Raw genomic sequence first — 12161 nt, forward strand, 5'->3', positions numbered from 1 at the left:
CTAGAGCTTCCACACTTTGGAAAATAAGTTTGTCCACTCCACAGAGTTACAAGATCAACATTGGATCAGTTGCACCAGCCACACCCTGTAAAAAAGAGCAAAGGCATGGCATAAACACTGTGTATACAAAACATTACAGTACAAAAACAAATACAGAACCTATTGTGCATGGATGTCCTAAAGGAAACAAAAGGGTCTATTTGTCAGCACTTACTCATTTTTGACACTAAAATGAATGGCCATGGTTTCACGTACTGCTACTTAAAGGAGTGGTTAAAAGTGGCTAAAAGCTTTCCTTCCCACAAATCCACAAGAAGTGTAAAATAGTGCTGCAGAGACACTTAACCTTCAAAGAAGAGGGGCTGAGAAAAGCAGGTTGCTAGGAGCCTGAAATCTGAATGTCATTAGCCCACAAATTTCCACATGCATTGCTAATACGTTTAATGCATGTAATGCGATATACTCAATGCAAATAATCCAGATTTTATTTATAGGCAATTGAAAGAATATCCAGGTATTTAGAGATCTCACAGAAAAATGAGAATGGCCTCTGGATGCAAAGAAGGCTTGTTTCACCAAAAAGTAATTTTTGGTAGTCTAAGCCTTCCACTTGAGAGGGTAGAGATGAGGAAAAGCAGCAGCAGATAGTGGAGTTTGGGGCTTTTTGACACTATAAAAGTAATATTTGTTGATGTGGAAGGTACTGAAATGAAGGTGCTTTGTTCCAGTTTTGACGTCATTGTGGCTCTGCAGGAGCTTCTAACGTGCTTCTGGCAGAAAGTAGTTCAAATTCTATATTTTCATATTCTTCTCTCTTATGGTGGTGTTCCTGACCTGTCTCTTCCCTTATGAGCTGTGGCACACAAAGAGAGAGCAGCTAAAAATGCAGGGCAGTGAGAGCCAAAGCCTCACAGAGAAAACACTGGGGGGATTTTTCATTTGTGATGCCATTCTCCTGAAAACTTTGTCACTTGTACTGCAGACCCGCACAGCTCTGGGGATCCTATTACAGTTCTCCTTATTGAACACTCAGAGAAAAATGTACAGTTCATTTTCTCCTAAGACAGAAAAGGAAGTTGCCTTCAGGACCTTGAAAGAATTTTATGTGTGAAGGAAGAGCATGCAGGTACAAGTATATCAAAATGTCATCCTTCTCAGCCAGAATATCTTCTTCTTTCTGAAGTGAGTTTTTCTGTGGAAAAGTTCCAACTTTGTTGGAATGGCACAGAATGGCTCAGAATGGCACAATTTCAGTCATCTCCTGGATTAATACACATGCCTTTCTGGAGGACTACAGGGAAAACCTGTACAATTTGTATTAAAAACCCCTGCCATCCTCTTTGAGGCTTTTCATGTCGGAAACAACAAATTGTTCATTCGTTCATTTCTATGTGATAGAATTTTAAAAGTGTGTGCTACCCTCATATTATACTAACTTCTTTTGTGGCTTTGTCTTAGCACATGTTAAGTTAAGCTTAAAATTTCTAAATGGTTTTGTAATTTCGTTAAATTCTTGATGACCCAGAAGAGTTGACTGCATATACATGTCTTCAGAAGAAGAAGCTTCAGAAAAGAGAATGTAAGGAAAACAAAATTAATTATTTTGAGCTGGTATGCAGTCAGTCATATTTTGTCCTCAGACTTCAAATTAGATTTTAGCAGCTGTAACAGTACATTGCAAACGCAAAAAAGCATTACATTTTCCAATTCTAACTTCCTGTATATTAAAAAATAACATCAATAAGTAGGACTTAATATCAAAAATGAAAATTTGATAACTACAGATATGCATAATTCTACACTCTGTAATAAAACATAAGCCTTCCAGATTTTATATATGCTCCATATGTGTCTGATGTCATCCTGATTGCCCACCTTGCAAATCTGAGCCCTGAGCCAGGTTTCCTTTTTGTAAAGAAAGACAAATACCTGGTGGTGTGAACAGGTTAGATAATTTTCTACTCTTAAGGTTTAGTAAAAACTTAAAAATTTTGTGGGTTTTTTTTCTGCTCACATGCTTTAGCTACCAGCTTGTTACCACACCAGACCTGAAAAAAGAGAAAAAATAATTTGAATCCTTAGTTCAAGTTGAAAATGCAAATAACATATATTAAGATCTTTGAGAGAAGGCAATTCTTTGCAGTTACTGTGTTGGGTTATATAATTTGAAAAAGCAAACTTTTAAAATACTTATTCAGAGGTCTAAACTTTCCTTATTTAGGCAATTACAACATGATTATACACAGTGTAACTGCAATATAATTACTGTGTAATTATATGCATTATATTGGACTATTACAAGTTTTAAAGTTTTTAAAAAGTGTTTAACTTATTATTATAAAATTACCACTTTCTCCCTGATTCTACTGCCCTCCCTCTGCACTGTAGTCACCTTTTAAGCCTTTAGTTCCCGGTACCACTAAGATTTCTAGATGACAAATTCTACAGGATTCTACTTATTTAAAGGAACAAGACTCAGAAATAAATGTTTGACCTGTTAGGGCAGGAAATCTTTGCAGGACATAGATGAGATAAAAATATGGGGAAAACCCTCCTATCCTGGTCCTTTCTGAACTGCACACAGAATGAACTGCACACAGAATATTTGATCTTTGACCACGTGCACCGTTGGGGAAGCAATAAGTGTTTATGGTCTTGATTAAACTCCAAAGTGTGTTTTGCATCAAACACCTGAACACTTGAGGCTGTTTGAATTATGCCAGTGTTTTATGGGCAGAGTGATTCCCAGAGCCATTACAGTGATAATAAGACAGATTGTGGTGGCTAGATAAGGCTTCAGCTCTTGTGAACCTTCCCTCACATTCAGAAGTACTTAAAACAAGAAAAAAAAAATGTCAGTTTTGGGCAATGTGCAACTTCAGCTGGGTTTGGTAATTCCTCAGTTTGCAAAGACCTACAAAAGTTGTCTTCAATGCTGAGAGAATTTCAGGACATATCCCTACTGCGAGCTCAAAATGTGGTTTCAGGTGGTTCACAGTCCTATGAAAAAAAGGAATATGCCCTAATGGCGTGGGACAGGGTGTTGAGCATGTTAATAAATTATCTGAGAAACAGTGTTAGCAGAGTGGCAGTTTTCTCTTGAAATTGAAGTAATTCAGGTCAGTAAAAACAAGCTATAAGGAAGCAGAGAAGGGAAAAGGGTGGTCAATAAAATAACTGAGAAAATGCGGTGTAGATAAAAGCGCAGGAAGAAAAAAATTATCCTAAATGTACACGTGCAGCAAGTGACTCCAAGTTGAGAAATAACGACCAGATTCGGTACTTTAAGTTAATGATAGTTTATCTATTTCTGGGAAAACATCTCCATTCTTGTTAACACTAAAAGAAAGCATGGAACAGAACAGAAAAGGAACAGAAAAGATAATCTCCCTGTTTTACCATACATAACACAGTATTGTTACATATGACATTGAATACTGTATGAATTTGAATGTTGCATTATTTCTTATGATTTTAAGATTTTACCCATCTTAAAAGAATATAGTAAAACCAAAGATTATGGGGAGATGGACAAAAGATTGGCAAAGACATGGAATAGTTTTCCTGTACACACATCTCAGCCTGGAAAACAAATGGCTAAGGAGGGAGACAATTAAGGACTTTAAAGCCATGAATTAAACAAACAAACAAACAAAGCAAAAAAAATACCTAAAAACAACCAAAACAGCCAGTAGAAGAGGGTTATTTATTGTCTTGCCCAATTTAAGAATGAATAAGCATTTATTGCACTAATGAGGCAAAGAAGGTGGATTTTACACACAAAATGCAGTCAAGCTGCAGAACACATTGCCACAGCATGTTGTGCATCCTGCCCTCCAAAAAAACCCCCCAAAACCTAGTCTGAAAGAGATTAAACAAATTGCCAGGAAATATCTCCTAAGGACTACTAAATGAAAATTTTTAAACTTTTAATGGTGCATCTGCATGAAAGACTCCTGAACCCACTCTCAATGCTGGCTTGGAAATATTGCAGAATTATGACTACCGACTACAATATGCTGTTATAATTTTCCCAAATATCTCCATGTTTGACTAATGCAAGGACATCTGGGCTGGAAAAAAATCTGTGTTAACCTAGAATGCAGACACTTTATTTGTCCTAGCAGAGTGGTGACAGCACTACTGAGGACACAGCAGCATCCCTGGAGCTTCTCAAGGTGTGAGACCACAAATGCCCAAACTCGGTGTCAGATCAGCTTAATTAATGCAGAAATGAAGATGTAGCCCTTGAGAATTGGGTGAAAACTTTGTCTGAGTTCTCTCTCCAGACCAGCTACAAAGTGGCTGCATACACAGGCAAGGTCAGCTGAGAACTTTAATAAGGAGACAGTAATTTTATGTAGTGCACATTATGTAACACCATTGTTTGATTTTAAATCAATTGCAGACAGCCAAAAGATAATGTCAACAGAACGGGTGATGGTTCCAGAGGCCAGCTGAAGGCTGTTATTGTCCCTTCATGCCGTGAACCAACGCTGTTCTGCTCTTAAGATTATATCAAAACAGCCAGTGCTAGCCTCCAGCAATGTACAGGCAAGAACTTTGCGCATTGTCTTCTAAAATGTCACCAAACACTCTCACCATAATTTCAGCCAAACCAGCGACTTTTAACCCCTGTGATTATGCACTTTTTATGACTGATGTTACCACAACACCAGAGGGACTGTCAATAATCTTTGATATTTCTGTTGTGCCTCAAGTAGTAAGAAATGTGGTGCAATAGTAGTCAAGTAGTAACTCAGAGTTGTTGCTGACACGCCCAACAACAACATGTGGTGGAGTTTGGGGGTTTTACAGATTATTTATTCTGATTATTATTTTTCTTCTATAGAGTAGCAGTCAGAGTACAGTCTAAAATACATAGAATTTTTAAAATTTTTGAAGTTTCCTTTTTGGTGTAATCTAATGAACACTATACTTCTTTCCTTGCTCACAGTAAGAAGGATGTTTTCTTTCTAGTTTTGTTGTACTCCTAAAAAGAAAGTACGTTCTTATTCTGCAGGTAGCAAGATCCATTTTATCTCAGGCTTTAAAGAAATATTTTTTCTTTAGGATCTTACTGTTTGACAAAAACAGAAATGAAAACGAAAACACTGCTCTGAATCCCAGGACTGGCTTTTTAGGAATTAATATCCAAATTAAACTTCACTGTGTACCTTCACTCAAAGCAAGCCATCAACATATTTCAACTAAGATTTAGCAAACTGTTAAGTATAAAGGACCTCATTCAAATCCTAATAGAGGATTTGATTCTTGTTGATGTCAGTCGTAGTAACTGGTTGATAGTGAAAGCACTCACTGATTTTGCAGAAAGCAGTAGTTTTTAGTGAAAGTGTAATTTATTCATTGCTAAGTCAAAAAAGTGACACCAAGTTTACTTACTTCAATTTCCCCCCATTTTTATGTGTACATTATTAAGTAACTAAAAAAAAAAAAATAAAAAAGAAACTTGTGTGATCTTCACACTCTTTTAATGAAATTTTCGGTTCTTTTGATGTCTCTATATACTGAAAAGACCAAAGAAAGCACCGACTTCTTGCTGAATTTTCGGTTGGTTTTATTTTTTTTACTGTGCATATTTCAGATCAAAATCAAACTGTGTGGTTGCCATGGGATATTACAACTAAATGAATACACTCTGGGATGTTACATTTTTATGTCCCTGTGCAATATATGTGCATTTCACTGTGAGAATTACTTTATATTTTAAAAGACCCCCCAGAGACTTTTAAATACTATGCAAGTTTTGCAGATTCAGGGCCAGCTGAAGCCAGAGCTGTTTAAACTGCAGAGATAATGAGCAGCAGAGCAAGAACTAGAACACACTGGTCTTGACTGCCAGAATTGTCCCCAAACTAAAGAGAATGATGCAAAAACTGGGTTGAAAATAATGAGCCATAACAAAAAGTCAGAAAACGATCTGAATGAGATGAGTAGTAGCTCTGTGGAGTGCCTAGGTTTTATTGTACATGCACGGCCAGAAATCAATGTGTTCAGTGAATGAGTTTATCAAACAGACAGAACAATCCATTGTGATATGTCTTGACTGTTAGTGGTGCTGGCAGCTCAGCTGAACCTTGCAGGGTAATTAGCTAAGGATAAATTAATCTGTTCTCAAATGCAGCCTGGTGATCTTTCCCAGGTTGTGAGCTCTGCTTAAAAGCACAGTTTCTTCTATTTTTTTTTTTTCTTGTCAGTGTTTAATTTAGTCTTCCTTGGAACTTGGCTAAATAGTTGTATCTGCAGCCATGAAATGTTACTTTAACATTTTGAAAGATTTTTCCTGGGTAAAAAAGGGCTGCATGTGTTGGATCAATGTCAGGCTGTTTTCCTGCTCATACTGAATCTTTAGATTCTTTGTGCAAATGTTCTGCAGGAAATATCACATAACTTGTCTCAAGGAAGACAAATATTTAGGTTTTGCAATGCTGTCCTTAAATGACTGCATGTAGCTCAGGCAAAATGGTCTGGCACAAATTTCTTTATTTTACTGTAGCTACCATAGATGAGACTTATTCACAGCTCTTGGGGTTTTCAAGGCCTGGGTTCTTTTATGCTGTTCTGGAATATGCCTGATTTCTGGCATATATTACTGTTTCGAAGATTTTCCTTTAATGACAGCTATTTCCAAATATTCTTTGTGACTCTTGGTCTTGTAAATCTGTCTGATTAGAGCTAGCAGGCTAAAACTACAATTGACATTTTTGTTTTATGTAAAGCATTTTTAAAAGGGAAAAAAAATCAGGAACCACATCCACAATATTTATTAGTTCTCAGTAAATCAAAATGGAAATGAGCCTGTTCTGCATGAAGAACTGATATTTGGATTAATAATATTATTTTTTCCCTACATAGATCCTCTTTAAAAATTAAGGTTTATTCGAATGAGTTGTCTTCTTTTTTTTTTTTTTATTTCCACCCCATGAATTCTACTCTGTATCCTATAAAAACCTGGCTTCCAGGTAAGCTTTCCTTCACACTCAGTTTTGCAGCCCTCGGTGACAGGAGGAATTCACACCACGCAGAGAACACAGTAATTGCCTGCACCCACACAGACTGTCACTGGGCATTATTTGCAGTTAAATATGGCAGCAATTGTTTTTTGGGTTTTTTTTGTTTTTTTTTTCCCATGGATTTAGTGGGCTGCAGAAGCAGTTCTGCACTAGCCTACAAAGTTCTCTGTCAGATGAGGCACACATCCATGGAGCTGGGAGACGGTGCAGCTGCAGAAAGATCTGTTTCTGGTGCTCTGCTCTCTGTGGATTCATTACTGAGCAAAACACTTACAATTTCACCCATGCTAAGCCTCTCTTTTTTGAGGGCCATATGTTACTTTTTAAGTTTAACCTGAGGCTCAGCTTTGTGTCAGTATTTTTTTGGGGGGGTAGTGGGGTTTAGTTGGCGGTTTTTTTGTTTTGTTTTGGGGGTTTTTTGTGTGTTTTTTGTTTGTTTGTTGGGGTTTTTGTTGCTGTTTGTGTTTGGGGTTTTTTTTGGTTTTGTTTGTTTGTTTTTTGTATCATCCCTGTACAGATTTTGGCCTAAAAATGCTGCTGTTGGGGACCCGCAGGCTGCTTCTCCTCTTCCCAAGGTGTTTTCCTCTTACACAAAGATGTGAAATGGTGCAAAACTTGGTCTTGAATATGCAAATTTCCACTGTTGTGGAATGGCAGCTCCACGCAATTCCTATAAATGGGATTCTTTATTTAAATGGAAACATGCTGCGCACACAATCTGCTGGAGGTATGCCTCCTCCTCTCAGGGATTCAGTGTTCAATACTTGGACAACTCTTTAATTTTAAATAGCTGTTTAATCAAATACTCTTTAATTTAAAAATTCTTTAATAAAATAGCTGTTAACCGCTTTCCAGGGGTTCCTCCCAGGGAAGGACTCGGCCTCCTGCTCCATCATGGGCCATCCATCCTTCACCGCAAGGACAGGCAAACCTGAGGCCTCTCCTGCTGCCATGCTGCACCCTGGGTAGGAACACAGCAGGTTCTGAGCAATAAATGGTGACACCAAGCAAAACAAAACAGAGAGAAGGCCCTTCTGGCCCTTCCCAGCTGGTGACCCTTGTGGGAAAGGCAGCACCAAGGCGCAGCAGCAGCGATGCTGAAGTGAGGGAGGTGCCGCCATTACCCTGCTGCTCCTGTCAGTGCTGGCGGTGTCACAGCCTGCACAACCACTCCGTATCTGCTCCAAATTCCTCACCTGTTTAATCACAGCATCCACCCAAAGTGCCTCAGCAGCTTCCTGGTGTGGTCAGGCTGCTGTCAGCTGGTTTTCTCTCTGGTTTGTGAGTTTGGCCTGACTTGATTAATGGCAGCCAGACGCATCAGGGATGGAGAAGGCCACACGGTCCCTTGGCTCAGGTTTGACTGACAAATCTGAGAAAGCTTCCGTGAATGTGATTTCCCTTTTACGTCTGGCTTGCAGTGAAAACTGGTTTGGTGCATATTAGCTAACTGCAGCAGGCCAGGCAGTTAATAAAGCCTTCCCATCAGAGGAGAGATGGGGAGAGAAAACAAGAGCACGACTTTGGCTTTCTCGGTCTGCACAGGCAGTGCCAAGATACATTCATATATCACTCCAGATAAAGGAACTGAGAGATCAAACATAATCAACAAGGAAAACTAGGTCATATGGGACTTGAAATTAGCATGTTTTACCACAAGGCTTTTCAAATATTAAAAAAAACCCCAAATTTAATGAAAAAAATATATTTAAGACCATTAATGTGTTTAAGGAATAAAATTAATTATTTTTTTATTTTATTTAAGACCATTAATGTGTTTAAGGAATAAAATTAATCTCAATTGATAAGATATTTAGACAATTCCTAGCAAGAGGGAGCTTCAGAAGTCCCTGAGATACAATGTGCAGCTCACAGGCATGATAAGACCAGGTTTTTAAATCCCAAGTCAGAACTGTGCTTTTGTTTTTCTTGAATTTAATGTGGATCCTGTTGGTTTATTCCTTCCACTTCTTTAGGTCTCTCTAGTTGGCAGCCCTGTCCTTGAGCACATTGACTCATGTCCCAAATTTGGTGTCATCTAATTAAAAGTTGTAATAATCCACTTAACTTTTAAATTTTGATATTTTTTTTTTCTCCAGAAAACATATTTGGGCAAAAATATCTTCACAGGGGACTTTTACAGGAATTTTGACTTGTTTGTTAGTGGGAAAAACCATGCAGAATTTGTTTTAGTGCTCTTAAAAAGCTAAGAAAAAACTCCCCCGGAAAGAAGGACATTTTAGCAACGCTTAATGGGGTTTATGAGTTAAAGAGTGTGTTGGCCTCATGAACTGAACTTTAATTCACAAAAGTTCAGCCATCATTTTGGATTCAATTTCCATATTTCCTAAGGTTTAAAAAAACCTCAGTGCTATAATCAGACAAATATATCAATTTCTGTTCAAAAAAGTGTTTGATTTGAGAATAATTAAAACAATTGACCTGAAAAGTGATAAATTAATTAGCTAGTGAAACACAGAGTTGCTCAGAAATGACAGGCAGGGTGTATTTTCTCATTTTTCCTTTAATTTTGGAGATGTTGCTACAGCTTAATGTGATAAACTGTTAAATATTTATAGGCCCTGTGATCTGCACAATGGTAAGAGTCTGTAGATGTCAGTGCTGAAGAAAGGATGACCAAATCATTAAGCAACAAAGGAGAATAATCATGTATCATGTTGCTTTCCATTTCATGAAGCAATTTTGATAATTTTCTTCATTTGTCAGCAGACAAAGATGCAATCTGCACTGCTTACAATATCAGATAAAGATAAAGCTCCAGGCAAGTCTGGGAGATGTTCCATCACAGGGAGGGGGTGACTTTTGAGTCACTTTACAAGTGTCATATCAATCATACTGAGTTCACAAATCTCATCCAGGGCTGACAGTGTGACTAATAAAAGAATTTTTAAAATATTCCCCGAACCCCCACCTTGAACAGGTATTTCCAGGCACAGAAGTTTCCCCTCCTTTCCCACGTCTTCCTCCCCACTTTCTTTCCACAACAAGCTGCTTTTAATTTCCTAGGGATTTTACATTGCAGCGCTTCAAAGTCAAAAAGGACAAAGTACCACCAAAAGCTACCACAGCTTCCATTAATTCCACTGAATAGCTGAATAATGGTGGCATTTGGGCCTGAACATGCCAGAGGATTTTGTGGAAACAATTTTAATAGCTACCATCCTTTGAGTTACACCTCTGAGGGGCATAATAAAACTTTTAGTCACTGTCTGCACCAGGAAACACAAATGCCAGGATTTAGAAACTGATGCAGTGAAGACAAGATCTTCTGTATGCCCTCTCCACCAGGATTATTTTCAAATAAAAGGCTTTTTTGTTGTTGTTGTTGTTACAGGATATGTAATTTAAATGATATATAATAAAAGGCATTAACTGCCATCCTAATTTTCCATTTTATTTACCCACCGGCCCATCTTCTTTGCTAAATGTTCTTCCTCCATGATTGTGTCTTTTTGTGTTTTAAGTGTGATCTTTTAGGCATGTAAGTATCTAAAGGCTTCTCATTATGAAAAAGACTTTTGGCAAACTATTTTTAATGGTGAATGTGGCAAATTTGCATCATATCCTCAGGCATACTGCATCTCTCTCTTAGATTTACCTGAAGTTCACAAATTCATCCCTATGGAAACAAGGCCATCTCTTACCTCAGGCTCTAAAAACATCCTTTGCTTTATTTGCACCTGGCCAAAAGACGACAGTGGTGAAAAACATTAATATTGCCACTGTTTGAACCTGCATCATCTGCCTGAAATATTGTATACATTCCTTCTGCAGCTCATTAAAAAAAACCAAACTAGATCTGCTTGTCCTTTATGTAATTATTTTCTGTTCATTGCCATCACCCCCAGTTTTGGAATCTGTGCGTGTCGTTATTCTCACTCATCAAATTTTTTCTCTGTTTGTGAAAAACAAGGACTAGATAAGCAGACCTGACCTCTGGCTCCTCTGTATCCTTCAGCTGGCTGGAGATGGAGCCCTCATAGGTAACAGCAACTCTAATATCTATCTAAAGCTGTGTCACACTGTATTAATTATTTTCTCTGTGAACTAGGCAGTTTTTTAAACTAGGAGAAGTAATCACATTTCCTATTTTCTTTAAATTTGTAAACCTTTTTTCATGTAACCAGCTTGAGTTTTGGTTGTATTTTTGTTTTTTGGTTGGTTTGGTTTTTGGTTTTTAATTTTTTTTTTTTTCAGATTACTGAATATAGTTAGACTGACTTGATAAAACTCATCTATGTGGATCAGGTGGGTGTTTGTGACTTGCATTTTAGTCCCTATATTGGCCATGTGTGTATAAGTTAAGATTTCTTAAGATTTCTAATCTTAAAGAACTTGTGGAGGATGGAAGTCATTCAGAACAAGCAAAAAAAAAAAAAAACTACAAAAAAGTGATATTATTCTGAAATTTTTAGCTAAATCACCATTTATTCAACATATTATGATGTTATGCTCTAGGTTATCTTTTAGAACAACAGGAAACCCCAGGTCTTTATTATTTATGCATACTTGAACTCATTTTTCATCTCTGTAAAATTTGTCTGTGTAAATCATGGTCTCCTCTTCATTCTACCTACTAAAATAATCCAATTAACAGTTGCTATTCTCTAGCTTGCATACAGATTTGTTGCCTGTCCACAGCAAAGAGACATATAATTCTTGCGAGTGCTATGAGGATGGTAGTTTTACCATTTATACTATTTACTGTTTTTAGTATTCTGCCTTTCCTACAGCCTTTTACCTTGAAATCATGTGTGTCAACATAGCCACCATGTCCTAGGACAGACATCAAATTACTCTTTCTGAACACTGATAACAAAAGATATTCGCAGTGAAAATGTGCAGACATGATAATCTCAAAACCTGACGCCTCATTTTCCTCCCACCCCTTCCATAAGCTGATGCAAGCTGTCAGTTCCTCTACTTGCACTCCTCTGTCTGGTATTAAATAAAACAGACAACACACCTTCAGCCCCAATTAAAAAAAAAAAAGTGATTAATCTGTTTTTTTCACACCTGAAGGAGGATTGCATCAGAATCTAGGCTCCTCACTGGCTTTATATGAGGGCTTTAATCTCCCACAGGGAAACTCTGCTGCACGGAGCT

The sequence above is a fragment of the Ammospiza caudacuta genome, chromosome Z (assembly GCF_027887145.1).
Source record: "Ammospiza caudacuta isolate bAmmCau1 chromosome Z, bAmmCau1.pri, whole genome shotgun sequence".
Classification (NCBI taxonomy): Eukaryota; Metazoa; Chordata; class Aves; order Passeriformes; family Passerellidae; genus Ammospiza; species Ammospiza caudacuta.